The following is a 14,015-nucleotide window of genomic DNA, read 5'->3' as shown; positions in this document are numbered from 1 at the left end:
GTTTAGCAACTACGTGGTTCTAGGTTCGAATCCCACTGTGTCATTCCTTAGATCATTTTTTTTTCTTTCTTGCTTTGTGTGTGTGGTCTTGGGTGAAACTAATAACTTGTGATAAGAATTTGAGGAACGAAAACTGTGTTGTAAGCGGTCATCGCTACGTGTGATTAAAAGGTTCGCTCTGCAACCACGCAATTTCGGGGCCAGTTTCATTGCACGGCTTCTTGGGCAAGTTCTTATAGTCTCAAAGCTGACCAAGCTTTGCAAGACAGAAAGTGAGTGAAAGCACATTGTGAACACGAACACACGCACGCACACACACAGAGGAAGCCGTTTAGAGGGATCTTTTCCTTTAGATCCGTTTAGAGTAATCACGGATAATGTTATCAAACGATTATCAAGTTTAGAGGGACCAAAGCATCAACCTGTTATTGTTACCTAAAAAGCTCTATTCCAAAGCGATCACAATAAACGGCTTTACACACATAAACGTGTATGTATATATATATATATATATATATATATATATATATATATATATATTATAAAGTTAATCCAAACATGAAAACACTAAGAGAAAACAACGCGAGGACGTGGAACAAATATAGTATTATTGGACGCTCAGGAAGGAAGGGAAGAAGGAGGATTTAACGTTTCGAGCGGAGCTCTTCGTCGGAAACATAGGAAAAGGAAAGATCCAGAGAAGGGAAGACAGAGGAAAAAAAAATCGCCAACGGTACACACGAGGTCGCGCCGCTATATATATATAGTGCTGCATGAAATTTTGTCAGTGAACAGGTCGCGGTCTCAAAGCGACGAAAATATTTTGTCAAATTAAATTTAAATGTTGAAGTGAATCTAACGGTTTTTGTGTGTTTCTTAAACGGCTTATAAACACCTTCCACGCTGCAATTGTTTTCGTTCCAGCACACGATCTCAGATCAGGTTACTTGCTATGCAAGTACATCTCAGTAATATATATATATATATACTCTTTTACTCTTCTACTTGTTTCAGTCATTTGACTGCGGTCATGCTGGTGCACCGCCTTTAATCGAGCAACCCGACCCCGAGACTTATTCTTTTGTAAGCCCAGTACTTATTTTATCGGTCTCTTTTGCCGAACCGCTAAGTAACGGGGACGTAAACACACCAGCATCGGTTGTCAAGCAATGCTAGGGGGACAAACACAGACACACAAACATACACGCACACACATATATACATATATACGACGGGCTTCTTTCAATTTCCGTCTACCAAATCCACTCACAAGGCATTGGTCGGCCCGGGGCTATAGCAGAAGACACTTGCCCAAGGTGCCACGCAGTGGGACTGAACCCGGAACCATGTGGTTGGTTAGCAAGCTACTTACCACACAGCCACTCCTATATTGATATGTGCACACACCCACACTCACGAAAATTTATGTCAACACAAATTTATCAAGGTAATTCAAATTAGTGAAATTCTAACTGAAAATCTGAAAAAATGTTAGCAGTTAAAGAACGTCAACACAAAGAAACGCCAAACCAAACTTAACTTTAGACATTCATTCATTCAACCAAGAATGACGTCATTGAATAACTAATTTAGTTTATAAAAATAAAATATGAGTAAGAAGGCAACTTGAATAAGAAATGAACTCTCACGTAAAGGGCTTTAACTAAATTCTAAAACATCCATTTGGTCTAACGCTTAACCAATCCGGTAAATCTATTCTTAACTACCTTATAATATTTCTGCTTGTCACTCAGTTACTTAGCCCGTCCGTAACGCTTCCGCGTGATTAACTGAAGGAGGAGGAGGAGGGGAAGAATAGGAGAGTGGGGACGGGGAGGGGAGGAGGAGAGAGAAGTGGTAATGAGTGAAATGTGTGGGGGGTTTTTTTAACTAAGCTTTTATTCCTCCTCCCTTTGTAACGCTTTCACGTGACTAGTTGAAGGGAAAGGCGAAAAGCGAAAGAAAAAGGAGAGAGAAAAAGAGGGTAAGGCGAAGAGTGAGAGAGAAAGAGGGAGAGTGTTGTGTATTAAGTCTCTAAAATTGTGTATAAAGTATATAAAGTGTATATATAAATTGCTTTAAGCAATCATCGTATTCCAATTTCCTTCACTTTTCAATGATGATTAGCAGATGAGCGACTATCTTTTGATACGGACACAACACAGGCTACGTTTTCGGGTTTTTTTGGATAAAGTTTTCAGAAATAACCTAATAAGTTTACCATTAATTCCGAGAAATATTCACGGGTCCCGCTAATTTCTAATAATGGGATACAACTTAAGACTTCCAAGGTCCTGGGATTCAGAGGATCACTTCTCAAACAAGCGCGTCCGCGTTCTAGTCCTACTGTACGGTATTTTCGTTTTGGAAGTATTCCGGCTCTACGCCTTTCTGAGCTTAGATTTCACTGCGGCTGCTCTGACAACAGTTAGAATCTTCCGTTGCAACCTCCGGTTAATGTATATATTTTGTGTAGGTATGTGGGGGGGGGGGGCGTGAAGCGTAGATGTGTAGTAAGAATTTTACTTCTCGTCCACGTGGTTCCGGATTCAGTCCCACTGCGTGGCATCTAAGGCAAGTGTTTTCTGCTGTCGCCCCGTGCCGACCAAAAGCCTTGTGAGTGGGTTTGGTAGGCGGAAACCGAAAGAAGACTGTCGTAAATATATATATATATGTATATTCTTTTATTTGTTTCAGGCATTTGACTGCGGCCACGCTGGAGCACTGCCATTAGTCTTTAGTCGGAGAAATTGACCCCCAGGATTTATTCTTTGTAAGCCTAGCACTTATTCTATTGGTCTCTTTTTCTGAACCGCTAAGTTACGGGGACGTAAACACACCAACATCGATTGTCAAGCGATGGTGGGGGGAGACAAACACAGACACACAAACATATACATGTATATAAGACGGGCTTTTTTCAGTTTCCGTCTACCATATCCACTCATAAGGCTTTGGTCGGCCCGAGGCCATAGTAATATATATATATATATACATATATATATATATGTATGTATGTATGTATGTATGTATGTATGTATGTATGTATGTATGTAGTATGTATGTATGTATGTATGTATGTATGTATGTATATACATAAATATGTATGTATGCATGTATGTATCTATGAGTGTGTGTGTGTGTGTGTGTGTGTGTGTGTGGTGTGTGTGTGTGTGTGTGTGTGAATGTGTGTATGCGTTTGTCCCGCACGCGAAATTTTTTCCCTCGAGAGTTCCGAACCTCAGTTATGATCTCATCTGCATACTGCCAATCAGAACTCAGCTATCAAGCTAATTTATGAGTGCATAACAAGTAAGTGATGGGCGATAAATTAAGGTCACTTAGGTAAGGAATGACCATGCTTCTTTTTCTCCTTTAGTAATGCATGTTGTTCTTGTTTCAACCATGGCTGCCTCCGTGTAGTTATTTGTGTTGTTGTTTACATTGTAAAACAGTAAGAGGGGGTTCTAGCACATCACCCTCTACCCACATGTTCCCCATCCACATCTTTACCACATGGGGCTCAAACAAAATTCAATAATAGGTATAGACGCAAATCTCTCTAATTACTTGTCTCCTAAAACCAGACACAACTTCGCGATCGGTCGACTCACAGCACCATTCTTAGTCGTGAGTTTACTTGGTAATGTGTTTGTTAACTTGACAACAAGACCAAGGTGAGCTCTGATTGGTTCTATGTAAATGAGTTCATTTCTGGGGTCCGGAACTCTCGTGGGGAAAAAAATTCGCGTCCCGCACCACCGTTTGACAACTAATGCTGGTGTGTTTGTATCTCCGTAACTTAGCAGTGGTTCGGTAAAAAAATACCGATAGAATAAGTGCCAGTCTTTAAAAAAAATACATGCCCTAAGGTTGATTTATTTGACTAAGTTTCTTCAAGACGATGTTCCAGCGTGGCCGCAGTCTAATGATTAAAACAAGTAAAAGATAAAAACATAAAAATATATTGTACGTATAGGTGCAGGGGTGGTTGTGTGGTAAGTAGCTTGGTTACCAACCACATGGTTCCGGGTTCATTCCCACTGCGTAGCACCTTGGGCAAGTGTCTTCTACTATAGCTTCGGGCCGACCAAAGCTTTGTGAGTGGATTTGGGATATATATATGTGTGTGTGTGTATATGTTTGTGTGTCTGTGTTTGTCCTCCCAACATCACTTGACAACCGATGGTGGTGTGTTTACGTCCCCGTAACAAAGCAGACCGATAGAATAAGTACTCAGCTTCCAAAGAATAAGTCCTGGGGTCGATTTGCTCGACTAAAGGCGGTGCTCCAGCATGGTCGCTGTCAAATGGCTGAAACAAGTAAAAGAGTAAAAGAGATATGTATATTGACAAAGATGAGCTGAATAGTCCGCAAATTTATAATTGTATCTAAATACATGTTTAAGCAGTCACTATACTGGGGTTCGCAAATTATCGTAGGATATATGAACGACAAAAATAGCGTTATGTATTAATATATCTTATGAAAAATACCTAAGTGGGGTGCGTGAACATTCTGTGTATTAAATATATATATGTGAAGCCCTACCATTGCGTATATATTACTACATAGTAAGTAGCACACCCAATTTGCTTGGTTTTTACCTTCAGAAGTGTCAAATAATGTAGTGAATCTCACTACATGGGAGCGATAGAAGAGGCGAGGGGTGAGAGAAGGGATGGAGCGCGAGGGGTGAGAGAAGGGATGGAGCACGAGGAGAGGAGGCGAGGGGAGACGGGCGAGGGGGCGATAGGAGCGGGAAGCCACGGTCTACCCTGGCCGACGCTTTTGTGAGGGAGACATTTTTGGGTCTGCTGCATAAATCTGTATAGGCTTATGAGCCGACCCCGTGTGGCACATACTCAAACTACACTATGCAAAATGAACCTCTGTGTATTCTGTGACTTCAACTGCTAGAAATAGCAACGAAATCTTAATCAAATTACGCCTACCGCCTTTAGAAAAAAATTGCGGACATAGTGACGAAGGACACGTTCTACAATGTATTCCTAGATATTCACAGACAAGATGGTCATGGCTGGAATATTTGTGTGTCATAAGGCTGTTCGACCAGGTAATCGAATTGGCATAAGCTTTACTGCGTCGGACGAAATGTTTCGCGCTTTTTATTCCCGCTCTTTGCATTGTGAATTTAAAACACGTTGAGGTCAACTTTGCCTTTCAGTCTTTCTGAAGTCGATAAATAAATTAACTGCTTAAAGCGATGCATTGGCGGTATTTTTACATTCCTAGTTCAAATCCAGATTCATTTGTAGATTACTATAGGCGCAGGAGTGGCTGTGTGGTAAGTAGCTTGCTAACCAACCACATGGTTCCGGGTTCAGTCCCACTGCGTGGCACCTTGGGCAAGTGTCTTCTGCTATAGCCCCGGGCCGACCAATGCCTTGTGAGTGGATTTTGTAGACGGAAGCTGAAAGAAGCCCGTCGTATATATGTATATATATATATATATATGTATGTATGTGTGTGTGTGTGTATGTTTGTGTGTCTGTCCCCCTAGCATTGTTTGACAACCGATGCTGGTGTGTTTACATCCTCGTCACTTAGCGGTTCGGCAAAAGCGGACCGATAGAATAAATACTGGGCTTACAAAAGAATAAGTCCCGGGGTCAAGTTGCTCGACTAAAGGCGGTGCTCCAGCATGGCCGCAGTCAAATGACTGAAACAAGTAAAAGAGTAAAGAGTTACTACGGTGGTAGAAATAACCCATCGTCCGTTTTATTACCGCCATACCGTGTGGACTCTTTCTCTAAAAGGCGCGCGAGTCCACTCTGGTGCAAGCATCGGAGCCAGGTCGATAGTTCGTAGCTAATTCCCTTCTTCCTTCTAACCAGTAACGGAAGCCTTGAAAAAGCTCTAGGGAAACGGTCTTTCCTACCGACATATGTGCGTGGCCGAGTGGTTAGGCTTGACAACCGATGCTGGTGTGTTTACGTCCCCGTAACTTAGCGGTTCGGCAAAAGAGACCGATAGAATAAGTAATAGGCTTACAAAGAGTAAGTCCTGGGATCGATTTGCTTGACTAAAGGCGGTGCTCCAACATGGACATAATCAAATGACTGAAACAAGTAAAAGAGTAAAGAGTAAAGAGAGTATATATATATATATATATATAATTTCAACAATTGAGGGCAAAATTAATTAATTATTAATCAATTTCACCAAGTGTTCAGTATGCAAAGGGACCATTCAAGGCGAATTCAAATTATTACATTATATAAAAGGGCTTAGTAAAATAAATTACTTTGCCGCATACTGAACTCATTAGAAATAGCAGCTAAAAAACCTTTTTAAAGCTATTTCTAATACTTAAAGAAAATCTCTCTCATATATAGTGTTTGCTTAATTTAACTCACAAAAGTTTGGGGGTAAGGACATCGAAAAATCAAATGCTAAGGTTATTGAGAACGTACGTTTCAAGATTAGTCAAAACAACACTTCTATGATAGAAGTGTTGTTTTGACTAATCTTGAAACGTACGTTCTCAAATAACCTTAGCATTTGATTTTTCGATGTCCTTACCCCCAAACTTTTGTGAGTTAAATTAAGCAAACACTATATATGAGAGAGATTTTCTTTAAGTATTAGAAATAGCTTTAAAAAAGTTTTTTAGCTGCTATTTCTAATGAGTTCAGTATGCGGCAAAGTAATTTATTTTACTAAGCCCTTTTATATAATATATATATATATATATATTATATATATATATATGGTCGGTCACGTGATATATATATATATCACGTGACCGACCAGACCATCAGATGTTGTTACACATCGCTGGTCACAATGCGTTCGCATTGTTTTAGCCATCGAATGACGCCACCCCGCTGGCTAAGCGAGCAGACCAACAGAAGAAAGAGTGAAAGAAAGAGTGGTGAAAGAGTACAGCAGGGATCACCACCCCCTGCCGGAGCCTCGTGGAGCTTTCAGGTGTTTTCGCTCAATAAACACTCACAACGCCCGGTCTGGGAATCGAAACCGCGATCCTACGACCGCGAGTCCGCTGCCCTAACCACTGGGCCATTGATCCTCCACATATATATTTATATAGGCTATATAAAATCTCTGGGCGAGATATAAACAGTAACAAAGCAGAATCGTAACCTGTTATTGCTAACCAAGTGTGGCGTCTTATACGGGATAGTGTTACTGAGGTTTACAGCCCCAAGAAGACATCTCTTCCAGCTGGCTTACGGACACACGTTCTGTGTCCGATTAGTATTTGCGAGAAGAGGTCATCGCTCCCATATCCGGCTTTATGTGATACACACGGACTCAAGTTTCCGAGTAGTTACCCGTCAATTTTTATACTCACGTATATGAATGTACGTACTTATGTATGGATTCTGATGGATGGGATGGAAGTAATTTTGAAATAGTTAACTAAGATCAGGTGCTATTATTTCTTGCCTTAGATTTAAAAATAGAAGCAAATTAATTTTTAATCAAAACAGATGAAACTGGAATGGAGATTTTTTTTAGATATGGTTTTCATCTTTGAGATTATTAGTAGGAATTTCAAAGGCTGCGAAAAGCTGTTAAACTGAAGAAAATCGGAGTAGCAACGGAGAGAAGCCTTAGCTTCGATTTAATAAACGACTACAAATATCGATTTCAAATTTTGGTACAAGGCCAGCAATTGGCGGTTGGGAGGGGGGCGTGCAAGTCGGTTACATCAACTCCAGTTCTCAACTGGTATTTATTTTATCGACCCCAAAAGAATGAAAGGCAAAGTCGACCTCAGCGGAATTTGAACTCAGAACGTAAAGACGGACGAAATGCCGCTAAGCATTTTGCCCGGCGTGGTAACGATTCTACCAGTTCACCGCCTTAGCAACAACAAAAACTGGTTTCACATATTGGTACAAGGCCAGCAATTTCTGGTTTGGGGGGCGGGGGTGACGGTTAAGTCGATTACATCGTCCCCAGTGCTTTTCTGGTGTTTAATTTATCGACCCCTAAAGGATGAAAAACAAAGTCGACCTCGGCGGAATTTGAGTTCAGAACGTAAAACTTTCGTCCCACTTTTAAATTCAAATTTACACACAAAAGAAGCAAACACACACACACACACACACACACACACACACACACACACACACACACTCATATATATATATATATAATACAAATAAGAAAATGGAGAAACAAATTTAGTTTGTTCATTAACTTTCGGATATTATAATGTTGGATTATTTATTCATTTAACAAAATGAGAACATCAAAAGCATACATAAAATATCTTATAATTCAATACATATAAGATATAAGATAAGAATACAAAATATAAAAGTCATAATATAAATTAATGAAGTCATTAAAATCATTTCTTACAGCTGTTTCAGTATATTGGATAAATGCTATCCCATAGTGGGTTACACCCATAACCCCTATTTTACTTTGTACTATATATATATATATATATATATATATATATATAGACTATATTAAATCTCTGGGCGAGATATAAACAGTAGCAAAACAGAATCGTAACATGTCATTGCCAACCAAGTGTGGCGTCTTATACGGGACAGTGCTACAGACGTTTACAAGCCCCAGGAAGACATCTCTCCCAGTTGGCAGAATCATGAGACGTTGAATATATCGCTTAGTGGTAATCGGTCCGGGTCCCTTTTCTTGCGAGCTCAACTTTGCTTTTCATCTTTTCAGGGTCGATAAATAAAGTACCAGGTCTGTACTGGCATCTATTCTCTCTCTGTCTCTCTCTGTCTCTCTCTCTCTCTCTCTCTCTCTCTCTCGCTCTCTCGCTGGAAGAAATCTTTTGTGGTCGAAGCAGGAGGGGATGGGCCGCACCTTCTCTAAAAATATTCGTGGTGCGCCGTATATCACAGCAGTGCTCCCACAATATCATTAGAACTTAAGGACCCATAGCATGGCATACGCACGCACGCACGCACACACGCACACACACAAACACACACACACACACACACACACACATATACACACACACACACATGCACACATACACACAAAACATGCGCTCAGTCAGTGATGGCACAAACAACGTTTTCAGAACTCAGAGCTAAGATATACTTGCGGGCAGTAGCTCTTAGAGTTTCGCAATCCTTTTGATACACATTGCAAACAAACATACAAACAAAATAAATAAATAAATAAATAAGTATAAAAAAAGAACAATAAAAAGCTTCATGATTGAAGCACAGATTATTCTAAGACTGGCAGTCATTAACAGAACGGGGCGACATACTATTCTACATACCGAAAACAATTTTATTACATTCATACGTAATAAAAAGCACGTGTTAGCTGGAATGCCACATAGATAAATGCACACACACACACACACACACACACACACACACAGAATGGTTACAAAATAGGAACATGCGCGTTTCACATCAGATATATTCAAATACACGAACTTATTATGATCCTGTGGACAATTGATGAGGATTTAGCGACATTTCTTGTGTGGATTTTCCGTTTGTTTGTACTTCTATATAATTTTTTAACGTAATGTGTGTGTGTGTGTGTGTGTGTGTGTGTGTGTGTGTGTGTGTGTGTGTGTGTGTGTGTGTGTGTGTGTGTGTGTGTGTGAGGGACTCTCCCGTCAGCTTCGACGTATGGAGATCTGACAACTTAGTCTTTCTTTGTCAGTCGCAATGGTTGTGTCGAATGTGACATTAAAGCCCCGCCAACGATTAGCAAAGAAGCCCACAGATGTTGCAAGTATGATGATTACGGGTCAGTTCAGGTGGTATTATATTTGCAGCCGCTTTTCTTCTTTGCCTTCCACCCCTAAGCCTGTTAATAATGCTGGTTGCAACAAATTTTCTTACACCATTTTGACTCAACGATCTCCATTTATTTTCGCTCCAAGGCTGTTTGCTCAAAGGTGTTGTAAGTTATATTGACTGCTGAGAAAGGCGGCGAGCTGGCAGAAACGTTAGCACGCCGGGCGAAATGCTTTGCGGTATTTCGTCTGCCGTCACGTTCTGAGTTCAAATTCCGCCGAGGTCGACTTTGCCTTTCATCCTTTCGGGGTCGATAAATAAAGTACCAGTTTCGCACTGGGGTCGATGTAATCGGCTTAATCCCTTTGACTGTTCTTGTTTGTCCCCTCTATGTTTAGCCCCTTGTGGGCAGTAAAGAAATATATATTGACTGCTGAGAGGCTACTCTTCAGGTTGTCCTTATATCTGAGCATGGTCGACCAATATTCTTTCGTCACTCATTCTGGCAACACGACCAGCCCAGCGCAATTGATCTCAAAAAGGAAGTTCTTAATTCCGTCAATATTACACTTGCTAAACAGGTCGGCATTAGAAACTCTGTTTTTTTAGTGAATAACAGTAGATTGTCCTGAGACAAACTTCTTTGGTATCAAGTTTAATGCCCCTTTCATTTCGTAGGCGATTACGGAGTTTGCCAAATGCGTTGGTTGCTTTCGCAAGACGGTTGACAATTTCATTATCAAGGGAAGTGCTCGAGTTCACTTTACTACCAAGATGTGTAAATGACTTCATATACTTTAGGTTTTTCCCATCGACATGAATAGGAGTGTCAGGGACATCATGAACCGGTGGCCTCAGCTTGACACCTCGAATTTGCTAAGGAGTAGGGCAAAGTTGGTGGATAACTTTCGTCTTCTTTATGCTGATGGTCAAGCTAAAGGCCTTACATGCAGCAGAAAACCGGTCTAGAAGTTCCTGAGCTTCCCCTAAGGAGGTCGCTACTAGTGCAGCAGCATCTGCAAAAAGCAGATCACGAGTGATACCGGTAGCAATGTTTTGGCTTAGAAACGCTGATGATTGAATAGTCCACCACATATTCGAAACTGGAATTTGACACCACTTTGTGTGTCATCAAAAGTATACCAACAGCATCACTGGAAAGAAGAGTGCAAACAAAACAGGGACCATAACACAACCTTGCTTTGTGCTGTTTGTAACATCGGAAGAAGCCGAAGATACCCCGCCGGACATGACAGCAACCTTCATTCCCTCATGAAGGGAGATGATAACATTCAACATCTTGTCAGGTATACCGAGTTTTTTCAGAACTTTTCAAAGTTCTTGCCGGTTGACAGTGTCGGAGGCCTAGGTAAGGTAAACGAACACTTTAGTAAGGTCAACGAAGGCCTGTCTTAGTAAGGTCAATGAACAAACCTTGATTTTTCTCATGTACCTTATACATGAACTGACAAAGGGAAAATATCATATCGATAGTGACACGACCAGAGCAAAATCCGCACTGTGATTCTAAATAGATGTCATTGACGACGTGTTTGATGATCCTGTCAAGAACGTGTCGAGCAAGAATCTTACCAGTAATAGACAAAAGTGATATCCCACGATGATTATATCACTTCTGTTTCCTTTGTTCTTATAAAGATGTTGAATTGAGGCATCTTTAAAGTCCTGTGGTACACGGCCTACCTTCCAAATACTTATGAAGAGGTCATGCAATTTCTAGAAAAGCTTCTGTCCACCATGCTTGTAGATTTCAGGGATAGTATCCCTACCAGGTGCTTTACCAGAAGAGATCTGTTTAATAAAGTATACCACTTCTAAGAATGTTGGCTTCAGAGACTATTCCGGTATTTCAGAGTACTGTGGAATAGACATTATGATGTAATCATTAGTGACTAAGGAGGTGTCCAACACGACTTCGAAGTGGTCTTTCCATAGTTTCAGGATGTCAGATTTGCCAGATCCCCAAGCCTTCTTCGTCTGTTTCAGTGCGTGTTGGGCCTGGCCTCTTCATTTATAAGTATTCTCTTTTCAGGATGAGCTCTAATCATTGATATACGTTTTATGAGAGCTGTGCATTTTATTGATGCACATCTGCGCTGTTATCACTGAATCAATCTTGACGCTTACGAACAGGAAGTCCGAAAACTTCTACGGATGCAGAATGTGTTAGGCCACTCAGAGCTTTCCAAGACGATTCAATGTCATCACTGATATCAACAGTGTTAACTGCAGTGTACAGCTCGATAGAAAGCTCAGCCTGCTTTTCAGCGGTTTTTAAACATTAATGCGCTTATGCACTTGATGACTTTTGTAGTCTTGTGTGCTTCAGATGGATATCGTAGCCTTACTACGAAGTGGACAATGGTCAGAGAGACAGATGTTACGAAAGGAACGTGTCATGTTAAAGTCCCTAATATCTCACTTGTTAGTGATAACAAAGTCTTTGAGATTCCAATCCTTAGATCTAAGATACATCCAGGTCGTCTTGCAACAATTTCGCTGTTGAAAAAATGGTATTTGTTATGCTTAGACTGAATTCCCTGCAGATGATGAGCACACGCAGACTAGTAGAGTTCATTCGACCAACACCATGGCGACCAAGTACACCCTCCCGAGTCTGATAGTCAGTATCAATACGAGCGTTAATGTCGCCCTTAAGAATAAGTTTATCAACTGGAGATGACATCACGGAGTTAGTTGTAAGAGTCATCCTTTTCCCGCCCAGTGCTGACTATGGTTGGAGCATAGTAACTGACAAGCGTAGCACGAGCGTTATGATCAAGTTCCAGCGTTAGTGTCATGATGCGATCAGAAATACCTCTAGGTAGAGAAAGAAGGGATCTAGTTATTTCTGATTTGATGGCGAAACCAACACCGGAGTGGCGCAGCTCGTCCTCATTTCTTTCAGACCAGAAAAATGCGTATCCACTTTGATGATCCTGCAAGACGAGTTTCACTGAGCGCGATAATGTTGTATTTTTTAAAATTAACTGGCAACCAGTGCTATTCTTCGTTCTGGTGCTGAATGATTGTACTGAATGAATAAATGTAAGTCATCAAAAGATCTACACATATGATTTGATTTAAGTATTGAAGGTTTGTGTAGAACCAGCCACAATTTTTGGAAGTGATGAAAGCAAGAATATGGTGCACATATATGCTACAATACCATGAACAACACACCTCAGGCTTTTTCTTCAGAAGTTTCCATCTCCTAAACAAGCCGCTATAAACAAGCTGGAGAACCTAGTCTATTCTATGAGTCAGAGTTTGCTGATAGTACAGCTCTGTTAAGGAGACCCTCAGCAACCAAAGACCTGGTTTTATATCAGAGTTTCTCTCTTCTAGATGGGATGCCTTCACCACGGTTAAGGAGCCCCATGTTGCCCATAATATATGAAGTTAAATATGTAAAATTTTTAAAAAATCTTAAAATATAAATAAAATAAAATATATAAGCATATAAAATAAAAGAAAACAACATAAAATAGAAATAAAATAAAATAAAAACAATATATACATGTACATATATTGTTGGATGGCCGTTGACTATTCCCAAATTCCTCCGGCCTTTGGCGGGTTTAAATTTTCGTCCCGCAGGTTGTCCAACAATCACTTTCCTCGCCATGCAAGTTCGGTGAGGTTGCCAGTTTAGTCGCCGATGACTCGGCCATGCAACAGCTTGTACTAGGTTACATGTCACCAGTAGAACTCAGGAGCGACCTGGTGTATATATAACTGTTAAGAGTAGATATCAGACCTCGATCTTAGCCATAAGATCGATAGATAGATATAGTATTGAAGCTGAAAACTACAGTTTGTTACTTAGGCTTTCATGTTACAAACAATAAAAAACACTATATTTTACTGTCTTTGATATTCGAATACTGTTTTTCCACCTTATTTCCCACCTATGAACTTACATAAGTGTGTGCGCATGCGTGTACGTTTGTGCGTGCGTTCATGTGTATGAATATATATACAAAATGATTCAAAAGTCGCCATACATAGGAACAATTTATCTTTTTTTGTAAGAAACAGTTTATAAGAACAGTTTGTTTTTTTTATTTAATAGGCTTTATATGTTTACCATTGTTTTGAATACACATTGCAATACGTTTACCCGACTCATTGTGAACTCATAATAGCACATCTGGTGATACGTGTGCAAAGGAGTTGCTGATGCGTTCCTTCAAATCATTTATGTCTTTTATCTTTCCACGATACCCCATTGCCTTTCAAATGCCCCCA

General features: G+C 40.4%; 1 protein-coding gene across 1 annotated transcript in view; it reads right to left on the bottom strand.

Moving 5' to 3' along the window:
* Window positions 1-14,015, bottom strand: part of LOC115215375 — a 215,303-nt gene that overhangs the window by 190,063 nt on the left and 11,225 nt on the right. The gene's annotated exons all lie outside the window — the stretch shown is intronic.

Source organism: Octopus sinensis, linkage group LG9 (assembly GCF_006345805.1).
Source record: "Octopus sinensis linkage group LG9, ASM634580v1, whole genome shotgun sequence".
Classification (NCBI taxonomy): Eukaryota; Metazoa; Mollusca; class Cephalopoda; order Octopoda; family Octopodidae; genus Octopus; species Octopus sinensis.
Note: the sequence above shows the minus strand (reverse complement) of the source record. Positions and strands in the feature narration are given on the sequence as shown.